The sequence below is a fragment of the Pleurodeles waltl genome, chromosome 8, assembly GCF_031143425.1.
Source record: "Pleurodeles waltl isolate 20211129_DDA chromosome 8, aPleWal1.hap1.20221129, whole genome shotgun sequence".
Taxonomy (NCBI): Eukaryota; Metazoa; Chordata; class Amphibia; order Caudata; family Salamandridae; genus Pleurodeles; species Pleurodeles waltl.
The window spans coordinates 170,165,435-170,181,641 of NC_090447.1; positions in this window are offsets into that span (position 1 = coordinate 170,165,435).

Consider the following 16,207-nt stretch of genomic DNA (forward strand, 5'->3'; position numbering starts at 1 on the left):
GGCAACTCCTTCTCAGCTCTTTGATGCGCTATGTTGATGGTGTTCCCACTGGTAGGCAGGCTGAGGTAATTCCCCTACTAGTATGTCATCTACAGACCACCTTAATCCGATTTGTTATGAGGTGCTGCTTGCAATTGTTCAGGCCTGTCACTCTCAGTTCTTAACAGTTGTGGGATGAGCCAGGCATAATGTATGCAAGGAGAGCATTCCTCCGTTAGGGGGCTGAAAAAGTGTCGCAAAGAAATCTTCAAAATGTTGGTGCTAACCCTGAACAGTACATCAATAGCATCAACAATTCTGATGCTATTGCCACATGCCCTGCGTGCCTTAGTTTAAATATGGTACACACATGGTGGCGGTAGGGGGTGCTAAGAGGTACAAGGAAAGTGGCACTGCACTGGGTGCAGAACCACTTTTCTTAAATCTGCCCCTTAAAACCCTAAAATGGTACTAGTATCACTTACCTGGAACATCAAGGGCCTAAACCCCCCTGCCATGCACCATATGGAACTATGGAAATATTTACAGGATCAACATTATGATGTAATGGCCTTGCAAGAGATCCATCACAAGAGGGATAAGCATCACAGACTCAAACATAGTGCAGATCCCCAAATCCCCAACCATTTAAGTCATCCGCTGCCTAATGGGGTAGCACTCATGTTTCGTACCTCCCTGAATTTTCATCCCACGGGATACAAAGCCGTCAAAGTCGGGGACATAATGGTCAAAGGCACACCAACTGGTCAACTTATGTTGTTTGCTTCGATGTATGCCTCCAACAGCAAACTAGATCAATGCATACATTCCACCTTGCTTTTACTTGGAAGGTTTGCGGACGGAGGGATTGTTTTATTGGGAGACTTTAATCTCACCTGGCACACACATAAGACAGTATTCACCCTCATGGGTTGCCCTTAGAAACTTTTACACATCGTTAAAACAAACTATTCACACACTGGGGCTCGCAGATGCATGGAGGACGGTACATTTAAACTCCTGTGAGTTTTTTCCTCACTTCTACCGCATCTACTCTAGAATAGATCATGCCTTCATAAGCCTATCCAAAATCCAAAATTTACAATAGGCCAACATCCACCCAATAACTATCTCAGACCATGCCCCAATGTTGATTGTGTTAGACTCGGGAAATGCACCCTCCAAATACCACCGCTGGTACTTCCCTAACTCCCTAATTTGAGACTGAGTATCTTGCAATGACCTACAGAAAGCTATCAGAGAATATTTTCAACTAAATGCCCCCACAAACACAATGCCGGCCACACACTGGAATGCTTTCAAAGCAGTGATCTGCAGCAAATGTAGTTCTTCGATGTTCACAATTAACAAATAAAAGGCAAAAGAACGGGCAACCCTTGAATCTGAACTATGAACTTTAGAACAAGTGCACAAGGGCTGCCAGTTCTATCACTGCAACATCAAGTCACTTCCATACGGGCTAAGCCTAAAGCTATTTATCCTAACAGGGCTGAGCTCCCTCTACTATGTCTGGGCAGTACCTCCTATGGACAAGGAAATAAGATAGGAACCCACTTGGCAAAGCAGCTTAGGGGCAAATGGGAAAGGAATATATCTGAGACATTAGACGCATCCCCAACTGAACCTTTTAGCTCAGATATCGAGAAAGCTCATGTGTTTGGGAACTTCTGTAAGACTCTGTATGCTGCAGAGTACACAGCCGCCCTCGCCCAGGCAAGCTACTTGGATGAGGTCTCTGCCCCAGGTGAGCGCTGCCCAAAATGAAATCCTAGGCAGACCTATTACAGAAGATGAAGTGCGATTAGCAATAACCAACCTCAAGTTTCTTAAAGCGCCAGGGTACTGGACGGACTTATAGATCAATTCAACCGAACTTTCAGCTCTGACTTGATTCTCCACCTGATGTCCCTCTTTAACCATATAGCTTCCCGGGGGTCAACCACACCCTCAATGAGTGAAACTCTACTGTCAGTGATTCCAAAATCAGGGGAAAGACTTACAATTATGCCCCTCCTACAGACCATAGCTCTTCTAAACTTCGACAGTAAACTCTAACTGTGTTTACTGGCATCAAGACTGGACGAGCTGACGCCTGATTTGATACACCCAGATATTTAGGGTTTCATTAAAGGATGCCAAACACAGGACAACTTGAGGAAGGTGATCCATCTGATGGAGAAAGTGCAGAGTGGACTGGCCTTTTCCCTTCCTCAACCTTAAACGCTATGGTTTCTGTGACCAGTTCATAAGAATGATTAGAGCTAATTACACATCAACTACATCCTGTGTATTGGTGAATGAGATTAGCTCTAGTCTCTTCGGTCTGGGACAAGGGCCTTGACAAGGGTGCCCCTTGTCTCAGCTATTATTTGGACTCAACATTAAGCATTTGGCAGCACTAATAAGAAATACACAAGATATTTAAGGAGTACCCTTTGTCTCCATGGAGCACAAGATCACCCTTACGTATTGCTGCCACTTGCACATCTGAACACCTCACTAACTACCCTCCAAGAAAGAGATAAAAGCTTTTGAGCAGGTGGCAGGATTTAAAATTAACCTAGCAAAATCATACATACTCAATCTGATGTTACCAACTGCTGCCATGGAGACGCTGCCAACAATGACCCCCTTTCTATCGGCCAAGAGGGAGATCACCTATTTAGGTATTGGGCTACCACCATGTATCGCCAATCTCTATAAAGCTAACTTTCCCCCTCTCTCACACAATTAAAAATTAACTTGAAGAGTTGGGCCCCAATATATCTCACCTAGCTGGGGCGAATACATGCTATAAAAATGACAGTTCTCCTCAAGTTTCTTTATCATTTCCAAAGCCTACCTGTCAACAAGGATGGAGAATTTTTCGCTACCCTGCTCATGCTACTTACCCAATTCATTTGGCAAAAGGGTGAGGCCTGATTACCCTTTCAGGTGTTGTAACTTTCAAGGGACCATGGAGGTCTTGCTCTACCGGACACCCATCTCTATTATCAGGCTGCTCAATCGAGGCTTATTTTAGAATGGTTACTCCGTGAATCAGACAAACACTAGCTTCATATGGATAGGTCGGTGGTGGGGAAAATAATTTGGGGCATCCTTCGGAAGCCTCGGCCAATGCACCCCCAGAATGTTTACCTGAGCATCCTGAGCAGGACAACTCTTAAAATATGGGACAAGATTATCATATTGGCACATTGGACCACTTTCCCCTCACCCTACACACCAATTCATTACAACCAGGAGTTTCTTTGCCTGGAAAGAGGGGGGATGCCTCACATTAGCTGATCTCTTTCCCAATAAGGACATGTTGGCTTTTTAACACTGTCAAAGAGGTTTTAATCTACCCAACACAGAATACTTCCACTACATCCAATTACAACACTGGGCATACCAACCTGTGATCCGCTTAGCAGCCACAAGAGACTTACAACCAATCGAACAGTTTGTCTGAGGACCAGGCATGCCTATAGGCACTATCTGCTTCCTGTACTCTTTACTACTCACTACATTAACCCCCTTTAGGCCTCAACATAAAGCCATCTGTGAAAACTTCTTTGGCACTGAGATACCTGATGAGTGTCGGCATAGATTACGGAGGGATATATTGAAATGTAATCGCTCTCTGGGACTAAGGAAAGCCCATTTTAAGATTCTCTATGAATGGTACCATAAATGCTGCTAAATTACACAAAATCTTCCCAGGCACCCCTGGCACTTGATGGAGAGATTGTGGCCTTTGGGAAATTTCCGCCACATCTGGTGGGACTGCCCCACCATTCGCCGATTTTAGAATGAGATCCTAGCCCAAATTAAAGAGATACTGGGATACCCTGTCCCCCATGCAATTGAGTTTGCCTTATTAGGACTATGTGATGCCTCACTCAAACGACAGATGAATTGTGATAGAGCCATATTATGGCTCTGCCTTTGAGCAGTGAAAATGGACATTGCAGCGACATGGAAAAAACCTGAAGCTCCAGCAATGGCACGCCCAGATGTGGCGAGTCCTCACTATGGAGAGCATGGGCAATATATTTTTCAAATGATTTGAAACATTTTTAATGTGCATGGGGTCCACTGGTCTACTACCTCTCCAGAGTGTTACCACTGATAACATGTCCGACACAAGGGCATTACACCTGTTCCAAGGGCAAAACACCTGTTTCAAACCCTAAGAGTTGACAAGGTTACGTGCAGCCCCTCCTAGTGATATTTCCCTTCACTGCCTGATGCCCCTATCCTTTAGCGGAACTAGTAACCTCCCGCCAAGTGGTCTTGTGGGCACCACCTCCCCCCAAGCCTGTACCTATTTAGACGATTATGTTAAATCATGTCTCTTGTTTTATTTGTATATTTATATTGTTCTTTTGGTGAGCAATAGCTATAGCTGATATTATGCCCCTGAAAATGGCAACACTGTGTATAAATAATTGGCAACGGATGGCTAGGGGGTTAATCCTTGATAAGATTGCTGGTGTTTTTGTATTTGTCTGTTTACAACGATAAATTCAATAAATACTATTTTGAGAAAAAAAAACCTTTCCACTTTCCCAGTGTTGACTGACTTAACAAACTTTACCTCTGGCCAACGAGAATAATAGTTTACTGACACAATACCATATCTGTAGCTCTGTTTCAGCATATTCATGGGTCCAATGATATCCATGCCCAGTTTGACCCATGGTGTCTCCGGTACCGGTACTGCTTCAACTGGGCTTTGCACTGTTACTTGTGACTTATTACTAATAGCACATGCTACACATTCTTTTACTCAATGCTCCATGTCCCATCCAATCCAGGCCACCAAAACATGTTCCTGATTCTCATTTTCACAGCTCTCATGCCTACATGTCCCTCATGAGCCAACTTTAATACCTTCTTTTGCATACCTTGAGGCACCACTAGTAAATTGGCCTGATCAACTTTTTAAAATTCCCTTGTACATTTTCAGAGCTTCTTCAACCCTTCCACTTGGCCATCCTTTATTCAACCATGAAATTAATTCTTGGAACACTTCATCTTGCTACACAGCCCCTTTCCAATCAAATTCTTTTACAACTCCTTCTCATCCAGCATAGTACTGGTCACCAACAAAAATCATAATTTTTGTTGTACTCCATTCCTACCACTATAGGAAACCGTGACAAACAGTCAGCAAAAATATTTTTTTACCCCGGTATGTATTCCAACTTAAATTGAAATTCTTGTAGCCTGTAATGCCACTGGGGTTGCCTTACAAGCTCCCTGTGTGGAGAATAGACTGACTAATGGCTTGTGGTCCATCCATAATGTCAACTCCACACCCCAAAGATACTGTCTAAAATAATTCACACCCCACCAACATGCTAGGGCTTCACACTTGATGACTGAGTATGTTGCTTCAGATCCTCGTAACGCACATGATGCAAATGCTGCCACTTCATCCTTGCCATTTCTTGACTGCATCAACACAGTTCCCAACCCAAACTGACTTGCTTCTGTCACCACTATGCTTGAATCATGTGTGTCAAATGATCTGAGTGGAATGGCATCTGCCACCTCACACTTTATCAAACAAAATTCTTTCTCTACTTCTTCCATTCATTTGAATCTTACATTTTTCTTTAACAATGGTCTCATACCTTTAATCAGTTCTGCACACTTTGGTACAAACCGTGCATAAACGTTTAGCATCCCAAACAATGACCGTAATTGATCCTTATTCTGGGGTGCCAGAAACTATGGCTTTTGCCAAGCGTTCTTTTGGTTCCACTCCTTTTGCCAACCAACTATGACCTATGTAATCCACACTGTTCACACCAAATTGGCACTTACTTGCTTTTAACGTGGCCCGCTTTTTCTTCAATATCGTTAAAACCAGTGCCAAAGACTTGACATGTTCTACTTGATCCACCCCAAAAACTAGTATATCATCCTGGAAGCATTTCACTTTGTCAACATCCTTGAACATGGCTTCAAAAACATGTTGAAATACAGATGAGGCCAAAGCAAAAAGGCATTTGTTTGAATCTAAACGCTCCACTGTGTGAAGCAAAGGACGGCAAATGACATGAATCTTTGTGCAACATAATGTGATGGTATGTAGAGAATAAATTGAGAGTAGTGAAAACTTTAGCCTCTTTAATCATGGTCAGCATTTCATTAATGTTGGGTATAGGATGTGTATCGACCCATATCCTTTCATTAAGGTCTCTCAGGTCGATAAACATCCTCATGGTACCATTAGGTTTCCTAGCCAGAGCCACAGGACAAAGCCACTAGAAGCTCTCTATGGGTTCTATTATGTTATTCTCCAGTTCTTCTTTCAACTCCTCCCTCCTAGCAATGCCTTTGGGAACTACAGGTTCCACTCCTGATTTTTATTTCAATTTGATAGGTGAAGCCTTTAATTTTACCCAATTCACCAGTACATTTCTTTTCAGAGATTAATCTTTCCACATCCTTGTGTATCATATCCTGCTCATGACTGTTAGGTTGAAGTATGGTACCCAAATTCCTCTGATCAAGCCTCCCTAGTAAATTTGACCCTTCTACTGCTACATGCACAGTACCCTCAGCCTCATTCCCTTAAAATTCAACCTCACATCAAACTCGCCCACCACTTCAATGGCTTGCCACCATATGGTACTGGTTTCACCTTGGACTACCGCAAATGCACATTCTGTACTTTTTTCCATTCATCCACACTTATCAATGTGAACAATGAACCAGAGTCTGTGATCATTTTGATGTTAATTTATTTGACCTCAATCACACAATGTGGTTTCCTAATGTTTTCTCGCTCATTGATAATACCTATTTGCTCTTTAACTGGACTTGGTCCTGTTCTTTTTCATCCACCATGAACACTACACTTTCCTCATCAGAATCAGTTTGACAATACTGACCTAAACAGTTTCCCATGGTATTTACTGTGTTTGAATTTTTTTCTTCTTTGTCCCACTTTGCTCTACACACTTTCATGAAATGTCCCTTCTTTTTACATTTGCCACACCACTTACCCACAGCTGGACACATAGGTACATTTTCTCAATGTATTTTACTCCCGCTATCATTCAAGTGTTTTTCTTTTCCTCAAAAAAGGATATTTTTTTCTTTTCCTTTGTCTTGGTTTGAGACTGCAACACATGCAACTGCATATTTATACTCATCTGCTCCAAAAATTTAGCAGTAGCTTCAATACCACTCGCAATGTCTATAGCTTTGTCTAAAGTGAGGTTTTCAACAGTACTTTTCTTCTACTTTTTTCACGGCTGGATTTTTCCACAACCTGGACTCGAATCACCTCATCCTCAAACATTTAATAATCGCATGTAGAGGCCAACATTCCACGATCACTTACAACATTTACTATATAAATGTGTGCCATTCCATTATAACATTTCTTTTCCCCTTGAAACGCAAATTCAATGCTTTCATAGATGATGCAGACTCATCCACCTCATCATCCTCGCCCATAACAGGTGATGGTGATAGGTATTCCAGTACTTTCCTACCCTCCATGCCTAAAAATTGCCATTATAAAGCAAATATCTTCCTCTGAGTAAAGACGTCACCCTCAATGGCATCCATATATGCCTTGAAGCCTTCTTTCCACTGTTCCCACTCCACGGAGGTAAAACAGGTGATGCCAAAACTGGTACAGGTGACATAAGTGATTGTTGTATGCTTGATACAATCTTATAACAAATGTCCAAACTATAGTATAGATGCTTGATACACTGTGAATACTAATGTCCTTACATAGAATTAAAAATTAAAAGTCAACTTGAACCATAAAATGATCCCCACTTTAAGATTGTGCTGTGATCTGCTCTGTAAGGGTGTGTGAATCACCCATAGTAGCTGCTTGTGCAGACAACAAGTTTTAAATAACCTGAGCTTTGAATAACCTGTAAGGGTGTGTCTGAAACATGAATTGCACAATAAGATAAAGTGGGCCGTGATGCAAACTGTGAAGGTGTGTGAATCACAGAAATACACAATGCACTGGCAACAAGTCCAATAGTAATGCTTTTAACAGTCAAAAGGGGTCATTACAACCCCAGTGGTCGGCATTAATATGGCGGTAAGTGCTGCCAACAGGCTGGCGGTACTTACCGCCATAGTATGAGGCCAACCTGCTAATGTACCACTCCGACCGCCATGCTTATGACCCCCCCCACCACCATGGTTTTCATTTCTTTCTTAACGCCACGAAAACCATGGCCGTAGGCACTATCAGTGACAGGGAATTCCTTCCCTCTCACTAATATGGGTCCCCCCCTCCAGTTAGCCCTTCACCCCCCTACCTCTCCAAAGCTCCCCCACCCCCCTACATTCACGCCCCCTTCACACACACACACATACACACACATACACACACCCATTCCCAGATGCATCCATGCATGCATACATCCATTTACACACACATCCACACACTTTCATACATCTACGCATACATGCATTCACATAAAACAACATATACGCACTCACACCTCCATATATGCACACACGCATTCAACACGCAACACACATCCGCATCCACGCACACACATCCACATACCCCCGCCCACACACACACAACACCCTCCACCCCCTCCCCTGTCGGAGACCCAACTTACCTGTGTTCAGGGGGTCCCCCGGCAGGAGACGGGACAGGGCACTGTTGCCACCAGCAGCACCCGCCAGCAGAACACCGCCAGGCCATATTTCTGGTCATAATATGGCTGGCGGCGGTCTACTAGCATGGTGCTGCTGGTGGCAACAGCGCCACCTTACTGCCATCTGACGGCATGGCCACAGCTGGATTTCCACCATTCTTATGGCGGAAATCTGGCGGTGGTCATAATAGCTGGTAACCGCGGCGACGGTCTTTTGGCGGCCGTTGCCGTTGCGGTTTTTACCGCCAATCTCAAAATGAGGGCTAAAGTGTGCGAATCAGTGGTGAAATGGATTGCCCAAAAAGCTGCTGCTTAAATATTCTGCATGGCTAGATTGTGTCACGTTTGAAGAGGAGAATGGTGTTTAACGTGTGTGGAAGACAGCTGAAAAGCACTGCTGGAACGCATTGCTGACATGCACAGACAGCTTAAACAGTAGGCCACTTGAACAGTAGGCCGCTTGAAAACACCCGGGCATAAGAAATTAGTTGCTTGAATACTGGGCAGATCCTTTATCTTGATATACTCTGCACTTTGGTCCATCGTCCCAGAGTACTACAGGATCCACAGTAAGGCTCCCACCATGAAACTGATCCAGATGTTCACCGCTGAATAGAAAGGCTCCGCTACCTCGCTAGTTGTGATGAGAAGGGTTCACTGAGTCATCACCAAATGAAGAGAGGGGCTTTACCAAAGATCACATGAGCCAATGTGTCCACTAGGCATGTTTTTACTAAGAGCTTACTGCCATACAACCAGTAGGGCAGCAAGGAAGAAACAACTGTCCACTTTCAAAACTTCACATTATACCCCAGCATTCCACATTCCTTCCAACTCTCAAAGTTCCCCTCAATGTTTCACCCACAAGCTACTAGCCAAACCCAACATTAGGGTACTATACAACTCTTTATTTCTACAAAGACCTTATTCTCAGTCACTTCCAGTCTCATGCCCACATTCTATCCCATGGCACTTATAGTTACAGTTGTAGTATACACAACAGAGTCCTTCGTTCTATTTTTCTCTTAAATTGTTATGCAAGTCATTGCTACTTATCTCTTCCCTCAGTGATATTGCATGAAATAACTCTCATATGTATCTATCTGAAATCGCAGACATATTTTGTAAATTACAATTCATTGTTCTTAATAGACATATCAAGGACCACAATGCTTTATATCTTGAGAAGTATCTGTCCAATATTGAAAAGATGATCATTAAAGTTACCCGGCAAAATTTTGCGTACGGCAAGGTGAGTAAGCTCTGTTCCCAATGAAAGATAGCACTGTGTTATGACTGGATCTAAAATCGCTTTCAATTTCATTATTTGACTGTTTCCCTGCGCTTGCACCTTCTAGTCTATTGTGTGAATCAATTGTGGCTAATTCACACTTGGCGACCATGACCACATAAGGTGTAGTCAAGTCATTTTTGGCAACTTGCCTCTATTTACCTTCTTAAATTATTTTGATTAATCACAGATAATTCATAATGCTAGCTATTCAGCAGATGTTGTCAGAGCAGTGAAAACAGTGAATTGTTTTAGATTGTACATGATTCCCAATGTGTGTGATTTGAAGTATAGTTTTTTAAAATAGAACCTGTTTCTCTACTTTCCACATCCGTTGCAACTTATAACAGATTATTCGCAGGCCAATGTTTTCCACAATAGCTAATCTTTAACACAATGACTACTAGCTTCCTTAAGCTTAGGCATGAGTACCTTTCTAATTTTCTGCCTATCTGGCTCCTTTTCACAACTGTTATACTTAATTTTTCAATTGAGAATGTGGCACTATTCTCAGAAATTGTAGAAGCTGATTTTAAAGAGGTCATCTTTCGCCTGTTCACTTTTTTTATGCCTGCGTTAAGGCCACGTATCATATCACCTAACGGTGATGGCATAGTGATGAATGTATACACAATGGGGTCCTGGCATAGCTGTCTTCAGTTGATGCTTTCTAATGAAACTTTACACTATGTCCACTTTTCAATCTATAAAATGTAAGTATGTAGCCATACTGCATATTAAACCTTCTTGAGTATCTAACTTACTGAACTGTCAAGAAAGTGTTACAGCAACTGCCAAAGCGGTACTGAGACTGAGTACTTAGCGGAGTCGGAGTAAACAACCAATTATCAACGGAAGATGAATTTACTGAAGATAAATTGTAAGTATTTATCATTATTGTTTCATTGATTTTATTGTGGAGTGCCTCTATTGATCATAATCTATCTAAGCATCAAGTTATTGAAATGCCTCTACTGTCAGAGATAGGAAGCTTGAACTTCTCAGATTCAGACATAACTCCAACTTAAAGCTGTAAGTCTTCACAACCTCATAGACAGACAAGACTAAGGTCCTGATTTAAGAAACGTGGTGCTGCACCCAGTGCAGCGCAACATTTCTTGCGTCCCTTAGCACCCCCTAACGCCTCCATACGCGTGCCGTATCTAAGACACAGCGTACCCTGGTGGTAGTTAGGGGAACTAACATCTGCGGCTGTATTTACAAGGTGGCAGTAAGCCACAAAAAGTGGCTTTTATGCCACCTTGTAAATACAACTGAGGGCATGGCAACACCAGAGTGTCACATACAGTGAAGCTGCAGTGGTGGCAGGGGCTCATAAATATGCCCCCAATTGTCTGAGGAAAGTCAACGTAATGACTTTAAAAACAGCAGCATCACATAAAAGGCTCTCTATAACAAGAATATGACCTATCTAGCTGAGAAACTAGTGGAGTAATAAAAAAGCATGAGGCCCTCCAGCAGAAATGTGGTGTGGTGTCTCTGAACCTCACATATCTTGCAGATTTACAATGGCCTTAAGCTGAATGGGGGCACACTAAATGCTTGGGGGCCCTTGAAGTGATGGGAGCCTCCTGAACCACAGGGGTTGCAAGGGTCTTTGTTCTGTCCCTGTAATAAACTTAGCTTATCTGTGGAGCAACACCAGACGAGGAGCACCAACATCACCAGACTGGAGTTTAATTACTACAAGAACATATAAACTAGAACACAAGCCTTTTCAGCTTACATTCCAAATATCTGTAACAGCATCCCAAAAGCATCAAAATGGCACCACATCTCTTACAATTCAGGAACAAATGAAAACTGCCCCCTTCAAGCAACACTACCTCTGATAGGCTGGAATCTCACATCATTACAGGGCCTCTAGTCTACACTCCCACCCACCTACCTCTCTTTCCCCTTGTGTATCTCTCAGGGCTTGGCCACTGTATTGCACTCTGTTTCTTGCTAGCTAGGCTTACAAAAATACCAACACATACATTTAAGGATGAAGAATTCACTAGCTGCAGGTCAATTAAGAAAGCAAAGAAAGATTGGCTGTGCACTTCTACAGTTACAATTGTAGTGCGCATCCTGTCATGATGTGGCTGTTCAATGCTTAGGGTTTGATTTAGAGTTTGGAAACAGGGTACTCTGTCACAAACATGGCAAAGTACCCTCTCTGCTAAACTCTCAGTGGTCTGGTTTATTCTGAGTTGGGTAGACCATCAGTTTTCCAATGGCAGTACCCTCAAAGACTCGATGAAGTAAAGACCATCAGAGTAAAGTCACTCAAACCACTCACACGATTCACAGCGGGTACTTTGTTTCTTTCTGCCACCAACAAGAAGAACCTGGTGGTCACAGATAGAAAAAAATAATTATCACATCCACACCCTGGGAGAAAACTCCCAGGAGGTGTTTTTCATTTCAAAAACAAACTTCCACTTTTGGAGGTTGTTTCTGAAAAAACAAAAAGGTTTTTGAACGACCACCTAGCAACCTGCGGCCAACCGCCACCAAACATGTAGTGCCTTCAGAGAAACCACTCTGAAGGCAGTGATCTCTAACTGTAGCAGGAAGTAGTCCATCAGAGTGGCAGCCTTCTTCCCAAAAAAACATTGGGCCCTTAACCCCCTGGGTGCCTTGGACGAGGTGATCTCGTCCCAGCACACGGTTCCCGTGTGCCTGGGACGAGATCACCTCGTCCTGCACCCGGCACACCGGGGAGCGCTAGCGCTCCCCCCACGGGCCCCCCACCCACACTCCCGATCGGGGATGGAAGGGGAATCCCTTCCCCTACCACCCCGACCCCCCCTCGGCAATCTGATGACGTCAGCACGCTCACAACGCGCCAACGTCATCAATTGTTGCCGAGGACGTGCTGGAAGTCATTTGCTTCCAGCGCGTCGAGGGAAAGAAGCTCAATCAGGTGAGTCCTTCCCTTTTAGGGGGTTCTGGGGGGGAAAACAGACACGAGGAAAGGAAGGGGTTTTTCCTTCCCCCCGTGCCTGTTTTCAGTGGATTCCTGGTCCAGGATCGCGGGCGGGGTCCGCAATCGTGGACCAGGAATCCCCACGATACCAGGGATTTTTTGGGATATTTATTTTTGGGACCGACCCCTTGGGAATGGGTCGCTCCCCTTGGGGGCATAAATAATCAATTTTCAGCCCCCCTGGGGGCAGATCGGCCATTTGTTCGGCCGATCTGCCCCGGGGGGGTCGAAAGCCACTAGACACCAGGGATTTTATTTTCATGAGGATTTTTGGGGGAGCCACCCCTTGGGCAAGGGTCGCTCCCCTTGGGGGGGATAAATAATCCTTTTTCGTCCCCCACGGGAGCAGATCGCCTGTTTTTTCGGCCGATCTGCCCCCAGGGGGGGGGGTCGAAAACCACTAGACCACCAGGGATTATGTTTACGTTATGTTTTTGGGCAGCGACCCCTTAGGCAAGGGTTGCTGCCCCGGGGGCAATAATGTTTTATATGTTTCAGCCCCTCCCCGGGCTACATCGGCCACGTTTTAGGCCCATCTCGCCCCCAGGGGAGGTCGAAACCCACTAGGTGCCAGGGATTGTTTGGTGTGCGTGTGTGTTTTGTGCGTTTGGGCAAGGGTCGCCTCGCCAAAGGGGGGAACTTAGTATTGGCCATTTCTGTCCCCTTGGGGGCAGATGGGCCTATTTTATTAGGCCTATCTGCCCCCAAGGAGGGCAGAAACCACCAATATTCCAGGGATTTTTTTTTGTTCCCCTTTTTTTTGTTTTGTGCTCTGGGTGCCCCCTTTGGCAATGGTCGCCCCCTAAAGGGGGTACAGAGCTGTTGGCCATTTCTGCCCCCCTTGGGGGCAGATTCGCCTATTTTCTTAGGCCCATCTGCCCCCAAGGGGGGCAGAATCCACTTAGGCACCAGGGATCATGTGTGTGTGTGTGTGTGTTTTGTGTGGGTGGGGGGCCCTTTTGCAAGCATCACTCCCCAAAGGGGGGCACATTACTGATGACCATTTCTGCTCCCCTTGGGGGCAGATCGGGCTATTGTTTTAGGCCTATCTGCCCCCAACGGGGCAGAGGCCACCAAGACATGAGGGAATTTTTTTTTGTTTTTTGCTCCCCTTAGTTTTTTTGTGCTGGAGGCACCCCCATTGGCCCCCTTTGGCAAGGATTGCCCCACCCCAAAACAGGGTACAGAGCTATTGGCCATTTCTGCCCCCTTGGAGGCAGATCAGCCTATTTTATTTAGGCCCATCTGCCCCCACTTAGGCACCAGGGACAATTTCTAATTCTTGGTGGCGGGGTGTTAGTCAACTGGCAAAGTATTTGTATTTGTGATTATAACAGTTTATTTATTCTTTTTGTTCTAGTTCAAAGCTTTTGCTTCCTTTGCTGTGGATCCTTGCGGTTTTGGCAGTAGTTGTCCTGTGGTTTGCATAGTTGCATGTTTTAAGTAAGTGAAAGCAATTTACTCCAAAGGAGTATTGTTGACATGCATGAATGACATGTTTGTAGGTGGTGTACTAAATGTAATATTGTGTGTGAAATTGTCCTTAGATTTGGGCACAATGATATTTGTGTTGTCATATGTTTAATTTTCGTTTTTCTTTTTTCTTTTTAGTGGGATATCATTGGTGATAGCTGTGTCTGTGCAGAGTAGTTGCTGGTGAGTAGCTTTTTCAGACAAGCGAGTGGTATAGTTTTTTAGTACATAACTCTCTGTGATAAAGCTACACTTTGTTTATTACTTATTTTAGTGCTAGTGGTTGTTGGCAATCCATTTATTGTTAGTGAGGATCATGGCTAGCCGCAGAGTGACCACTCAGCAGGTTGTTGGCATGCTTTTTGAGTCGTCTTCAGACCATGATTACGAGACTGACTCTGCATCTGAGGCAGAGGAGGAAGTGAAAGATTCTGGCAGTGAGCTTTCTGTCTGAGAGGATTCTTCTGATGAGGGAGCCACTCAGTGCAGATGAAGCTCCTGTTTTAGAGGAGGACATTGATGTACCAAGAGTGCATCAGCCTGGGGCTGAAGGATTTCCCATTAGAAGACCTGACACCTGGACTGCCCCAAACATGGAGCAGCCACAGTTACCTGCATTTACTGGTCTCCCAGGGTATAGAGTTAATACGGAAAACTTTTTGCCTATCAGTTTCTTTCACTTGTTTATGGACAATGTATTTTTGGAAGAGATTGTGGAGCAGACTAATGTGTATGCGGAGCAATATTTGAGGGACAACCCTGCCAGACTTAGGCCTCAGTCTAGAACTACTCAGTGGATTCCCACATGTCTTGAAGAGATGAAAAGGTTTTTAGGTTTGACTTTTTTGATGGGGTTGATAAGGAAGCCGTCACTGGCTTCTTATTAGTCTACTAGTCCCTTGGTGGTAACGTCTATATTTCCTGCAACTATGACTCGTAATCACTATTTGCTTTTTCTTCGTATGCTGCATTTTGTAGACAATGCTTTAGCCTTGCCACAAGATCACCCTGATTGTGACTGTCTTTTTAAGATTAGGCCTGTCCTTGATCATTTTGTAGATCGGTTTTCAGAGGTCTATGTTCCAGGCAAAGAGATAAGTGTGGACGAGTCTTTGGTCCTTTTCAAGGGGCGTTTAGTTTTTAAGCAGTACATTCCTAGTAAGAGGGCACGGTATGGGATTAAATTGTATATGCTGTCAGAAGGCAGTACAGAATATGTGTATAATTTCTGGGTCTACACTGGTAGGGATTCCAGTATTGACCCTCCTGGTTATCTGGCCACTTTTGGAGTTGGCGAAAATATTGTGTGGGAACTTGGTAGACGACTGTTTAACAAAGGTCACCATTTGTACGTAGATAATTTCTATACTGGATTGCAGCTGTTCAAGGAGTTGTTTAGAGTTTTACCCCAGAGGAAATTGAAACATGTCTGCGCCAAACCTGAATTTCCCAAAGATGTGTTAAATTCAGCCCCAAGGAAACTGAATTCCTTTTCATCTCCCATGCTTCTAAATAACCAGCGAAAATAATGAATTCCTCCACATCTTTTAGTGACACATGTCCCATTCTTCAATAGTAATCTACACTTTCAAACACCAAAATTAATCAGTTTCAACTGAATGGATAGCAGTCAACAAAAAACTTTAGAAAGATTTTCAAGACATCAAAGGGCATATTTAGACTAGAGTTTGGTGAATTCAGGACATCCATCAAAAAGTGGTTGATGAACTATTCACATTATTTGGATAGCATAGCGCCCCTACTTACTCTAAATTAGCTGATGGGACATCCAACACTTTCTGC